Below are 12,331 nucleotides of genomic sequence, written 5' to 3' on the forward strand. Positions count from 1 at the left end.
ACCGTTTGATAGACAGCTATAATTTCAGCTCCATTCTTTGAGTTTTCTCTTGTTCTTTTTTTTTCTCGATTCTTTTTTATATATTTTTTTATAAGATAACAATGACAAGGCAAGATATTGTCATACCTATATACTCCTGTAGTTAGCATTCTATTATTAAAATAAAGCTGGTGCTTCATTCCAGGCGAGTAACTGCATTGTTCTGCCCAGCGTCCCCGCTGATATATACTGCGGCCTGCTGGGACTCCTCGACAGACGGACGCCCATTGTATAATTGTGTGACATTCACCGCTGCTATCATACTAATCACAACAAAATGGAAGAATAGCTCGTAACCATGGCAGTTATACAGTTGTCTACGTTTTAACAAAGATAGCCTTGATTTACTAATATTGACCCAAGTTTCTGATAAAACACTTTTTCCCACGCCATAAGTCAACCTGATAGTCACCTTATATATGTTAATTGCTTAATGAATATACAAGACTTAACCTTTCAGTTGGTTGCATATATGCTAATTATCTGCGTGCATGCGTGGGTCCTTAACAGTTCAAAACCGCTTCAAAAAGTTTGCAGAGGGCAAATTTTAAGGGTAAACACATATTTGACACACATAAACATTAATTGTTCACCAACTTTTATAACACTCACCGCCCCCTCCAACCCCACCCCCCCCCCCTTACCCCCAAATAAAGAGTTTTATGCTTGACTCAAAAATGTCTATCATTTACTTTCAACAAATGTTATTAACAAGAAAATAGACAATGAGATAAGCTTTTCTCCTTTTTTTATCATTAGTTTTTTAGTCTCCAAAATTAGCAGTATAGTGTAATGTCTCAATCGAGCCCCTCCCCCCCCCCCCTCTTATTGTTGCAAAATTTCATTGGAACTGAAATATTTTCCCGTTTAATCCTATCATGTGGTATTTGCTTCTATGTGTACGGTTTTTATTGCGGTGTCAAACCCTGACTCGGGCTTTAAAGTAACAGAAGGGGCGAGGAATGTCTCGATGATGTATGTGTGTGTGTGTGTGTCGTGGAGCAGAGTGGGTGCGCTCACATTCACTGTCAAACTGCGATAAGGCGCGGATCTGGGACTGTGGCGCGGCACACAGCCTCACAAAGAACATAAGCCTAAACTTTCCTCCACCAGACCTCTAAATGGGGGTTGGCTTAAACGACTACTGAATGGAATACACCGGTCCTTTATAAAATCATTGATCCCACTCTGGACCTTCGATAAAGGTTCATGTCCCTATCTATGTCAGTCCATTTTCTACCCACCCCTCACCCCCACCCCACCCTACCACACAAACACCCACACCTTCGAGATCATGAGTACGACACTTAGATGGGATAAGGTTATCCTATATCGGTGGGGTGTCAGCCTACTTAGAATGTTATACAGTGTTCGAGTCAGACTTTCCATGGACTCGGATTTGTCTCGGACTCAGGTTCTACTCGGACTCGTGAATTGAGAACGAGTCCAGGCGAGTCAACTGATATTTTACGTTCTCTCCAGGATTAGAGGGCGGTAGTGAACCGTTATCTATTTTCTTATCATTTCATTTCTCTACGTCAATGTTTATTTTTGAAGAGAAAAAAATAGTTTTAAGGGCTGTTCCCGCAAATTAGTAAAGGACGAAACATCTGTTTCCCAAATAATAAAATGAGTGAAAGAATTATGTTAAAACAAGTCATATAAAAGCTTCGAATTTTGAGTAAAGTATACATCCAGCATAGGTTATACGTAATATAAGCGTAGCTACATCGCCAACTTGTACACAAAACGATCAGTGAGCCGCGAAGCGAATAGGCCTATCATGGTAGGTTTTGGTGTTAGTGACAGAAGAAATACCTATACCTTCGAAGCAACCTCTATATAGGCCCACATCACTTTAATGGTAGATACATATATATGCAGTGGCGTAGGAAGGTACTTTTGAGTGGGGGCTGAAGACTGATGGCCGGCCTGGGGGAGGGGTCTAAGGGGAGGGGGTGTCCCCCTCCCCTTTGGAATTTTTTTGCATTTCCAGGTGGCCTCAGATTCAATTTGGTGCAATATAGCACACTTCAACACCCAATCCATTTTGTAAATAATTTAGCATTTTCACCTAGCCTTATAAATGCAATTTGGTGCTCCAAATGAGATTTTTTTCTCATTTGGAAATGAAAAAGGGGTTTTCTGACTCGCGGAGCGGGGGGCGGAATGATACTTCCGCCCCCCATATTTTCACTGGGGGGGGGCTGGCGCCCCCAGCCCCCCCCCCCCCCCCGGTTCCTACGCCCTTGTATATATGTCTTGACTAATTAACACATAGCAATATGGGGCTATATTTTCTGTTATTACCATAGACATAGCACGGTGACAATGTTACCCATTGTTATTACTTTGAATCTGGCCGTGTATAAATATCTCTGTTTATTTAGCCTAGCTTTATAACAATCCGCGTTATAATTAACTCTGTGAAGAATTCAAATACCTACTCCATGGTTGTACCTTTTGTATTTGGTTTAAGAAAAGGATCAAATAAACACAAAACGATTGATTATTTGTACAGTGTATATCTTCCGCTGTGGTTTGAGATAAGTATTCAATTGATTAATTTCTTTATGACTTTATCCAAATATGTCGTATTGTAAATTACTTTTAACCTTTTATATTTCTTTGTGTTAATTCATTCGTGTTTATTATATGTTATGGTGGCATGCAGAGGTTTACACACCCAATTTTGTTTATATCTTCCATTCCGACATCCTTTACTTTGTGATACCGCAAGACTTTTCTAGAAAACTTAACTCCCTTCCCAAATATTTGTTTAGTTTATTGCTATCAAGCACATATGTAAATAAGACATCCTCTTATAACATTAAATATCGGACTGTATGCTTAATTGAATTGGTCATCCTAATTCCTGGCTAATTATGTCTAATTTATAATACATTATTAACTTGATCGAATCCTTTGCAAATTTCAAAATTCAAGCTCAGATGTATTTCAATCATATAGGTCGCAGAGGAAATGTTTCATAAAAGCTGGCGGAGCGAAAAATATATATAAGATATGAAGGACACTATAGTAACACATAAATATTGCCCTTGGATAAAAAATTGAATGTAAGTCACTTCATGGTTTTGTCATTGTAGAACAGAAACGCAACCATGCAGCTGTTTTTTTAAATATTCAATAATTTATAATATAATTTACATAGGTTTATAAATAAAAGAAACCAATTTTGTTTTTTCCCCTTCAAGTCAAAGTTTGTCGGCCTCTTTCAGTACAGATAAAAGTAGAATTTCCAAAGTAATTAAAAAATGCCAGAAAGCTTTAAAAGTCACCTACAAGAGCCAACAGCGATTAGCCTCTGTTCATATATATTGTACGATGGAAGCTTCTTTATATCCAAGCTCAAACGATTTCATTTTTTGTTCAACACTATAACTTTGTGGATTTTGGGTAAAACAACGTTCGTCCTTTTCCACCGTACAAATATACACTTTAACAACGCGTTAACATTAACGTTCATTTTGATGCATAATATATCACAACAATATGTTTGATAAACATCAGAAGAAACTTCCCGGCGTTACTTTTCAAAACTAAAATATTAAAACTACAACCAATCGGCCTACCGAACACTATTCATAGTTTCGAAGAGTTTTCCACCAAGTGAACGTCAATTTGCCGTATAGTATTAATAGCACGCTTATACAGTGACGTGCACGTGATTTCAAAGGTGTGGGGAAATTCCAATTCCCCCTGTCTGAGTTTGGTAGGGGAATGAACCATTCATGGACAAGCTGTATGCTGATCAAATTGTTTGAACAAATGGTGTGGCTGTGGGGTTGCTGAATGCGACACCCATGTAGGAGGCTTTGTTGAATCACCCCCCCCCCCCGCCCACCCCAATATAATTACTGTTTGAACGCCAATTGTTGTTTTCTTAGCTTTATTTAGACTATAAATTAGGTCTATATTCAGGTTTATAAACGAAAGATTTGTGCTAATAAATCTTTTGAATTTTGAAAACTACATCCCCCAATTGAATGTTTTCCTCCCGACTAGCGAAAGAGGTGGGGTATGGGTACGAGCCCCCCCCCACCCCTCTCTCCCCCGCTATGGTAGCTAACGATTCCTTTCCGGGTTCTTTACAAAGCATGACAACTCACAGACACATCTTCGTGTGATCATGAATCACATTTAAAGATGAAAAAGGGAAATTTCGAACTGAAACTTTCCATTCTATTTCTTCATAATTGGCTCTCATAAAAGCTTGACTATATATGTATATATATTTATATATAGCCGGAAGCGGGATTTTTCATATTGAATAGTATCGAAAGTTTGCTTTAGAAAATGACACAATATAACTGCATAACAGCAAATGCATGACGTCAAGTGCGTTGTGGCGAATTTCGAGTGTATAGGAATAATACTATACAGAAGCAATGCTACATATTGTATGTCTATGTAGGAATAATATACACAGTGACCGTGGTATCTCAATATATATACATAATTGATGAGCTATCGGGGTTGGACAAGTTCATTTTTTCTATTATTTTTTTATTTAACTTTTACAACTTATGTGAGAAAGCTAAACACTGAAGGAGACGGCCGAAGTTCTTTGAAAGGAGCAGGGCAGGAGAGGTGTTGGTAAATGTGAGTTGCGGATCCAGAGGGGGAAATCCCGCAGTTAGCTTCCCCCTTCCATCTTATAGATGTGTAAAATAAAAACATCGTACCTATAAAGTAAGAGAGCTACCGTACATTGTTTAGGTATCTGCATTGTCGAACGGTTAAATCCGTTATACAGGAACAGAGATAAGGGTAAAAGACCCCGTTCATAAAGTTCAGGGTAAAGCATCATTTTTTTTTCTATTAGGGAGGTCACGTTTGTCTGTAAAAATGGTACATCAAGTCAAAAGGGTAATCATTTTTATGTGTTTATAAATTTGATATTTTGAAATCTGCTGAAGGTCTATTTCTTCCTCCTTCGGTTGTTTGTACGTATTACAATTTCACCTCATCACCCATAAAATAATTTCCCTTTTATATGATTTATTTTTCAATAAATATTTCGACATGATCAATCAAAAATGTCAATGAAACACCGCGATTTGAACAGTTTGTTTGCATGGAAATTTTGTCGAGATATCATATCTCCTTTTTTTCGACTTTTACCTTTTCTAAGAAAAGATTAAAACTATCAGGAACTTTTGACATAGATAGACAGTCGAACCTTCAGGGATTGGAAGCCGAAATGTCGGTAGTTAAATCGAAATTTTGGACAAAACAAGTTTGAAGTCGACAATTTGGTATACAGATGTCGACAAAAAAGGGAGATAAAATATAGTTTTTACACTTTTGACATAGAAAGTGTTGAATTACTATTGTCCCATTGAGGCTACCGTAGCACTAACAAATATAATATTGGAAGGGGAACCTCAGACCCCAGCGACCGTTTTCTCCACGCACGCGCACTGCTATGATAGCTTCATACGTCACTCGCCTCGATACGTATATACCTACACTAGTCTACTTCCGTTTGGGTTTTGAACTGTTGATAATAAGGAAGGAGAGAGTTATGTATACGCAGGGATGACGAATTCAGCCCATATGATATTAAGCAAATAACTTAACCATGAAATGTATAAAAGCAATTTATATGCGCAATTCATGTATGAACTATGGAAAGGCTTTTCCACTCTTTCCTGCTTGGCATAGATCAGTCATAGACATTTCTCCGAACACCGTAAATAATAATAATAATAAAATTCTTGATTCCTAGAATAGATTATCTTGGTATTATAGGCATGCTATCTGCAAGTGTAACGGATGCATGTAACACGCCGTATGTGGACCAATTGACTTGAAGTTATTACCTTATATAGTACTTAATGAATAAAATAACCTGTTGTATTTATAACCATTTTCCGCGTTGGATGTTAAAGCTATAAGTTTAGAATAACATTTATTTGGACTCTGTGGTATTATGAAGCAAAACAAAAGTGTCAATAAATTGGCGTGAAGTCACTCTTTGGTTAGAATGAATTTCGAGTAAATTATTTTGGTAATTAAGAGGGTAGACCTTTAAGAGATAAAATTAATTTTTAAATAGATACTGCGCAGTATTTCTCAGCACCGATCACTGGTCCTTTCGTTGGTAATATGTTCATGATGTCATTCGTATAACATATACGGTATAGTGTAATGCTGTAGTCGTGTCATACATATTCATGAGTTCATGACCCCAGTTTCGCGTCATATCACACAATGCTTAATTAGTTTTATAACATTTCTGTTACCCCCCTTCACACTTCGGTATACATACCTGGTAATCTATACAAAGAAGTATTAAAGAAAGACAAACAAAGTTGAATCCAATTTTTATTTCTATCTGAACCCAAATCGATCCTTGGTCATTGATTATATAAATCGATGGTGATTTGTCAAAGCTCTGGACACCGAGCAAACAGGCAGACAGACAAACGGACCGATAATGAGATTGACTCTTACTCAGCAGCTCATGGAGATTTAGGCTATAAGATGCATGATCTATGCCATAATTATTAACGTCTAAGACGAAAAGGTGGGAAGGATCAGGGGAGGGGAAGGGGGGAGGGTGGAAGAGGGAGGGGGTGGGGGAGGGGGTAGGCACGGTACAGAGTGCCACGTATATTGATCGTAGTACCGTGGCATTTATAATAATCATAATAATAATAATAATCAGCAGTTATTTTTTCGACGCTTAAGCGACCACAAATGTGGGAGAAGCCCGCAAGGTCTTATGGATTACAACTTATACGTCGGGTGGCTTCCAATTCAACATTTTAACTCAATTTTGGAATCTTTTCAATTTAGAAAGTCATTTCAGATGGGAAAACCGTAGATTGCTCTTGGATGAAAAACCCACCTTACTATGACCCGGCCGGGAATCGAACCCCGAACCTCCCGATTGCTAAGCCTCATTGCTTTAAATGCCACCGTCTTTGTCCACTCGGCCACAGCACCGGCATTTATAACTTTCCCATGAAAATTATTCGCATTAGATTTGGCGGTTGCCTCTTGGTTCTCTTAATATAATATTAAAGAGCCTGAATGTAGATTTTGGCGGATATGGTGACCGATTTCCAAACTAACTTTGGTGGCGCTATACGTTAAATTAACATGATATATATGTTACACCCATATTGTGGCTATTTTCAGCTATGTATATTTCAACAAAGAGTCAGTCAACCGATGTAAAAACCGAAAATTACGAATGAGGATAATGTGAGTCAGTCCAATATATATGTCTTAGTTTTGCGCAACACAAACAAAGTTATTGTAGACACTCAGAGAATTGTGAACCTCCACTCCCCCTCATATAAAAAAAAATAAAACAATTTAAAAAAATAGTCCCGTTTTTGGTTCTTTTTGTGATCCAAAAGAAAATACCATTCACGTAACAATATCCACACAGCAGCTTAACGGCTGGATGAATCGGTAGATGCGGTAACACCTCTACTACAAATATGTCTTTTGCTAGTCACAATTAACCGTGCATAATATATAAGATTGTTTCCAATTTCTAATGAAATGGTAATCTTTACATTTAGTAAACATGCACCCTGACAGAATTGACGTGGAGTCGACCAAGAAAGTGTCTACTCAGGTATATATATAGCCTTTGTGTTAATGTTGACTATAGTGGTGACCTTTATTTGGTTGCAGTGTAGCTGTGTATTTCCACCGGCGGGCCATATTCAACCGATTCACACAGAGATTGCGTATAAGTAACTATACTGTTAATTTTAAAGTGTTGTACCACAGTAACAACTGGATCGTGCTGATAAATCTGATACATCGGTAGCATGTGCTATTAGGATTACAGTATAAGAACTGAGGATATTCAGGTGTAATCCCAACAAGTTCGTTAAACTGGATTTGTTGGGATTACACAAATCCTCAGTTCTTACTGTAACCCTAATAGCACATGCTACCGATTTATAGCACTATCCAGTTTTTTTACCGCGGTACTAAACTTAAAGATTTATAGTAGTTAATATGTTCTCTGTGTGGATCGGGTGGGCATATTTTATCAACAATTTACAATTTGGTTGTAAGATCGGAAAACGAAAACAGTGACAGAAAAGTGTACGTTTTACCGTCAAATGATAATATTAAAATCTAGACGGTCAGAGGTTACCATCGGGAGGGGACCGGTTACATCTGAAATCTTAAGAGAGTCGATGGAATGTGGACAGCCTGGAGCATAATCGGTTTTCTGGGCTCCTCTATCACCCTACCCACCCCGTCCTCCCCTCCCCCCTCCTCTCCCCAACATCGCAAAGAATTGGGAAAAGGAAAAAGATTTTCCTGTATCTGAAATTTATAAGTTCGGCCAGTAAATTGCAATAATTCAGTTAAACTTCAAACACCGTACAGAAGAGTTTTGGTGCAATTTGTAAGAATTAGTCAGGTTACTAATATCGAATGCCACCTATACGCTGCAGTTAATCCCACTACCCACCCTACAATGACTTTATTAGTCTTTACCAATCCAAAAGACCAACAACAAAAAACAGCTCCTTGTATTTGGTAAACAATTTCTAACAAACCCATCAAGTATTTCACAAATTAAGATTGCTATATTTATCAAGCTAAGACACACCCGTAGATTTAATTTCACTAAATAGTGAGTAATTCATGATTTTAGTCAGTTCTCGACATTTCTGACATGTTCTTTTTACATTAACTATTAATCACAGTATAAGATAATGGAGATTTGGGGCTATTTCGACTTTTTTACTACATTATTTTAGAAAAGAAACTACAATGAACTATGTATATTGTTATGGAATTTTAATATTGAAATAGCATCGAAAGTAGTTGTCAAAACCTACTGGTGTGAGATGTAATCCTCGGGAGGACTATAAGCAGTCTAAGCATTCGTTGGTGACATCGGGAGATTACTCTAACACTGGGGTGGGTAACCTACGGCCCGCGGGCCACATGCGGCCGCCAGTGATTTTTTTTTTGCGGCCCGTGAGAAAATGAAAAAGAAAAAAATCAATCTATTTTACATCATCACAAAAAAACGAGCTAGCTGCTTAGAATTTATCAGCACTAATGAGGATGTCAGGTAGGCCTATTATCCACATTAAATATCAACTGTACTGTACTGACATTATGCTTTTGTGAATACAGATAAAGTACACACACATATTGCTTGAAAGTCCTCGGAATCAAAAGTTTGAAATAAACTGCAGGTCGTTGGCTAGGTGCGGCCCAGTCAATTTTTCACTCCTTATATCTGGCCCATTCATTCAAAAAGGTTGGCCACCCCTGCCTAATATCTCAGGTTAGATGTTCTGGTGTCGTCCTCTGGTAAAATCTCTAAGTGAAAACATGAGGAAAAGCAAATCAATTTCATCTTATAAAAGACATCTTAAACATTATCTACTCAACGAATAATTTTCGTATAGTTTTCTGCCTTATTATGAGCATTGTATTAAGGTTTCGTTTTCCCGGTTCTGTTAAACCCCTATGCGTGTGATTTGTCTATGTGTTTTTCTGGATGCTTTCTTTTCCCTATATAAAATATACTTTACTTTGTAAGGGACCACACTCGAAAAGTTATCTTACTTCTGGTCGTCTCGCTGCCTCATTGCTATAACTATGTATTTACACTTATGTAGGAAAGCCTTATACGTTGTTCTCCGTGTTCAAAATCCATAAGGTCATGACAGTTATCAGCAATCACATATGAAGGAAACACCGACATACCATGCAACATTTATAAACAACTGTGTTCGTCTGTCCTCACTACTACGTTAACATGTAGCGTTATTGCTACACTGTCCGGTGAAGAGACATTACACATGTCGTTCTTATAGTCGAAGTCCTTAAAGAAGTTAGAAAGAGGTAGGGGGGGGGGGGGCGGGCGGGGGACGGGGAACAACCAAAAACAATCGTATAGTTTGATGATTCTAAAAGTAGTCTGTCACAAGACCCCATATGTACCGTACGTTAGTATGTTCTATTATCACCGGTATCGTGGCGGGAAAAACAATTGCACGGGTTTTCTAAATCCCCATGAGATTACCCCATCTGTGTTTTGTCAAATGAGACTTTGAATAATAAATGAGTTTAATAGTGAAAATAATAAGAAAGTTGTTACACTTCGTTAATGGCCTATAACTACTCTTCATTTTACGCTTCTGGTTTTCTCTATTTTTACCAGTCAGGTATAGAATGTCACGTGGTAACTAATTGTATTTTACTCGTATAAACTATGAAGCTACTTCAGATCCACGCAGTATTATAATTACATTTTGATTTCTTTAATTGAAAGATAAAAACAATTGTGCTCTTCTGGTGAAATGTGATCTATTTAGTTATTTCAGATTGGATTTTATAGTTTTGCAATCTTAATTGCACTAGGAGTAGTTATATAGCATGGACGACCTAATCTCCATACAGAGCTTTGTAGAACATATTCAACTGATAAACATATATGGTACGCAGAGTGTGTGAGTGTATATGTACATGTACATATTATCAAGACCTCGTTATTCTGGTGTTGCTTACATGGACGTTATGTAATTAGGTGCATTAATTATGTTAATAATTGATTTTTTTTTAAATGATAAATTTATTAGCAATCACATCAATTTAAGTATCAATTGACTAATTGATGAAACGACGCTACAATCCATATAAGCATTTGTCGATGTTTAATTATGCGTTATGAAGGTGTTGCTAGTATTTTAGACACAATATTTCTTTGACCGTGTCTCGCTCTTTTCTTTCTTTCTTTTTGTTTAAGCTCGTTTTGGAACCGAACGATTCAGAAACAGTTGTGCTTGGATGAAGCATTTGCTGGCTAAGTTATACACTAAAGTAATAAGGATATAACTGAATAAGTTGATTTTGTAAGCTAATATACTGAGATTTAGACCCTGAACATACTATATTTGTTACTGAAATATGGAGACACACGCTGCTGTATATGGCACCAATTATATATATTATTGAATAGTTATATACTGACATAATGAGATATTTACTGACTGAGTTGCACAGTAGCATGATCAAGTATTATGTTACTGAATACGTTGTTTACGACATCATCAGATCCATACTGACACTGTTATATACCAAACTAATAAGACAGATTGCTACATATTAGTTATATAGTGACGTACCAATAGCTATATATTTACCGAGATATACACACTGAACTTACGAGATATATTATTGAACAATTTGTATACTAACACGTGTATTACGTTCTGTACTGACTGAGTTGCACATCAAACTAATGAGATATATTACTGAATAAGTTCCATTCTGACATAATGGGATGTGTACTTACTGAATTACACACTTAACTAAAGAGATATATTACTGAATAAGTTCCATACTGACATAAGAGATGCATACTTACTGAATTGCACACTTAACTAAAGAGATAGACTAGACGAAGTAAATGGACAAGTTTGAACCATTTTTATTTGTGTGTGTGTGATTCAAAAGGTCTTTGGCGCTGCTGAATGCAAATATACATATACATTACCAGTTTAATATGAAAACTGAACATTTCGTTTTCTGCACTATGACACTAACAACCACTAACAACCCCGTGTGACTTTTCACTAAACCTTTCTGCTTGAGCTGTTGATAACTAAAGCAGATAGCATCGCTAAAACGATAAAAATCTTTTCATAAATCTTGTCAAGTTTGTTTAAAAACATCGACCCTGGTAGAACTCATGTTATTGTTCCTACGAAGTATTTAAAGAGCCTTTGTTTCTATATAGCTGTACTTAATCGCGTAAACGTGTATACTGTTTTTACAGTTGTACTGTTAGCAAGGTAAAGCTATATCAAACCTTATATAGTAAACAGCAGCGGCAAGATTAGAAATCTAAACATATATACAATGTTACTTGAATCCATCAAAATCACACAAGGAACGATAAAAGTATAGAGGCATAGAAAATACTCACATGTTCGCAAAATAAAATAACTAAAACAGTATACTTACTTTATTGTAAACTGTGGTACACAACATTTTCTGTAATAGACCAAATGGTTTAAAAAGGGCATTGCTATTTATATGCGGAGCCTGCAGCAATTGGTTTAAACCACATTTATCTTTTAGACATGTCGAGGGATATCCAATTATGTGTAAATGTTACATTTTTGGTTCGAAATGACACCATGTTATACTGACGTAACGCAAAATACACTCGCCTTCTGATTATTATTATTATTATATATATATATATATATATATACATATATATATATATATATATATATATATATATATATATTAATAC

The sequence above is a fragment of the Apostichopus japonicus genome, chromosome 15 (assembly GCF_037975245.1).
Source record: "Apostichopus japonicus isolate 1M-3 chromosome 15, ASM3797524v1, whole genome shotgun sequence".
Lineage (NCBI taxonomy): Eukaryota > Metazoa > Echinodermata > Holothuroidea > Aspidochirotida > Stichopodidae > Apostichopus > Apostichopus japonicus.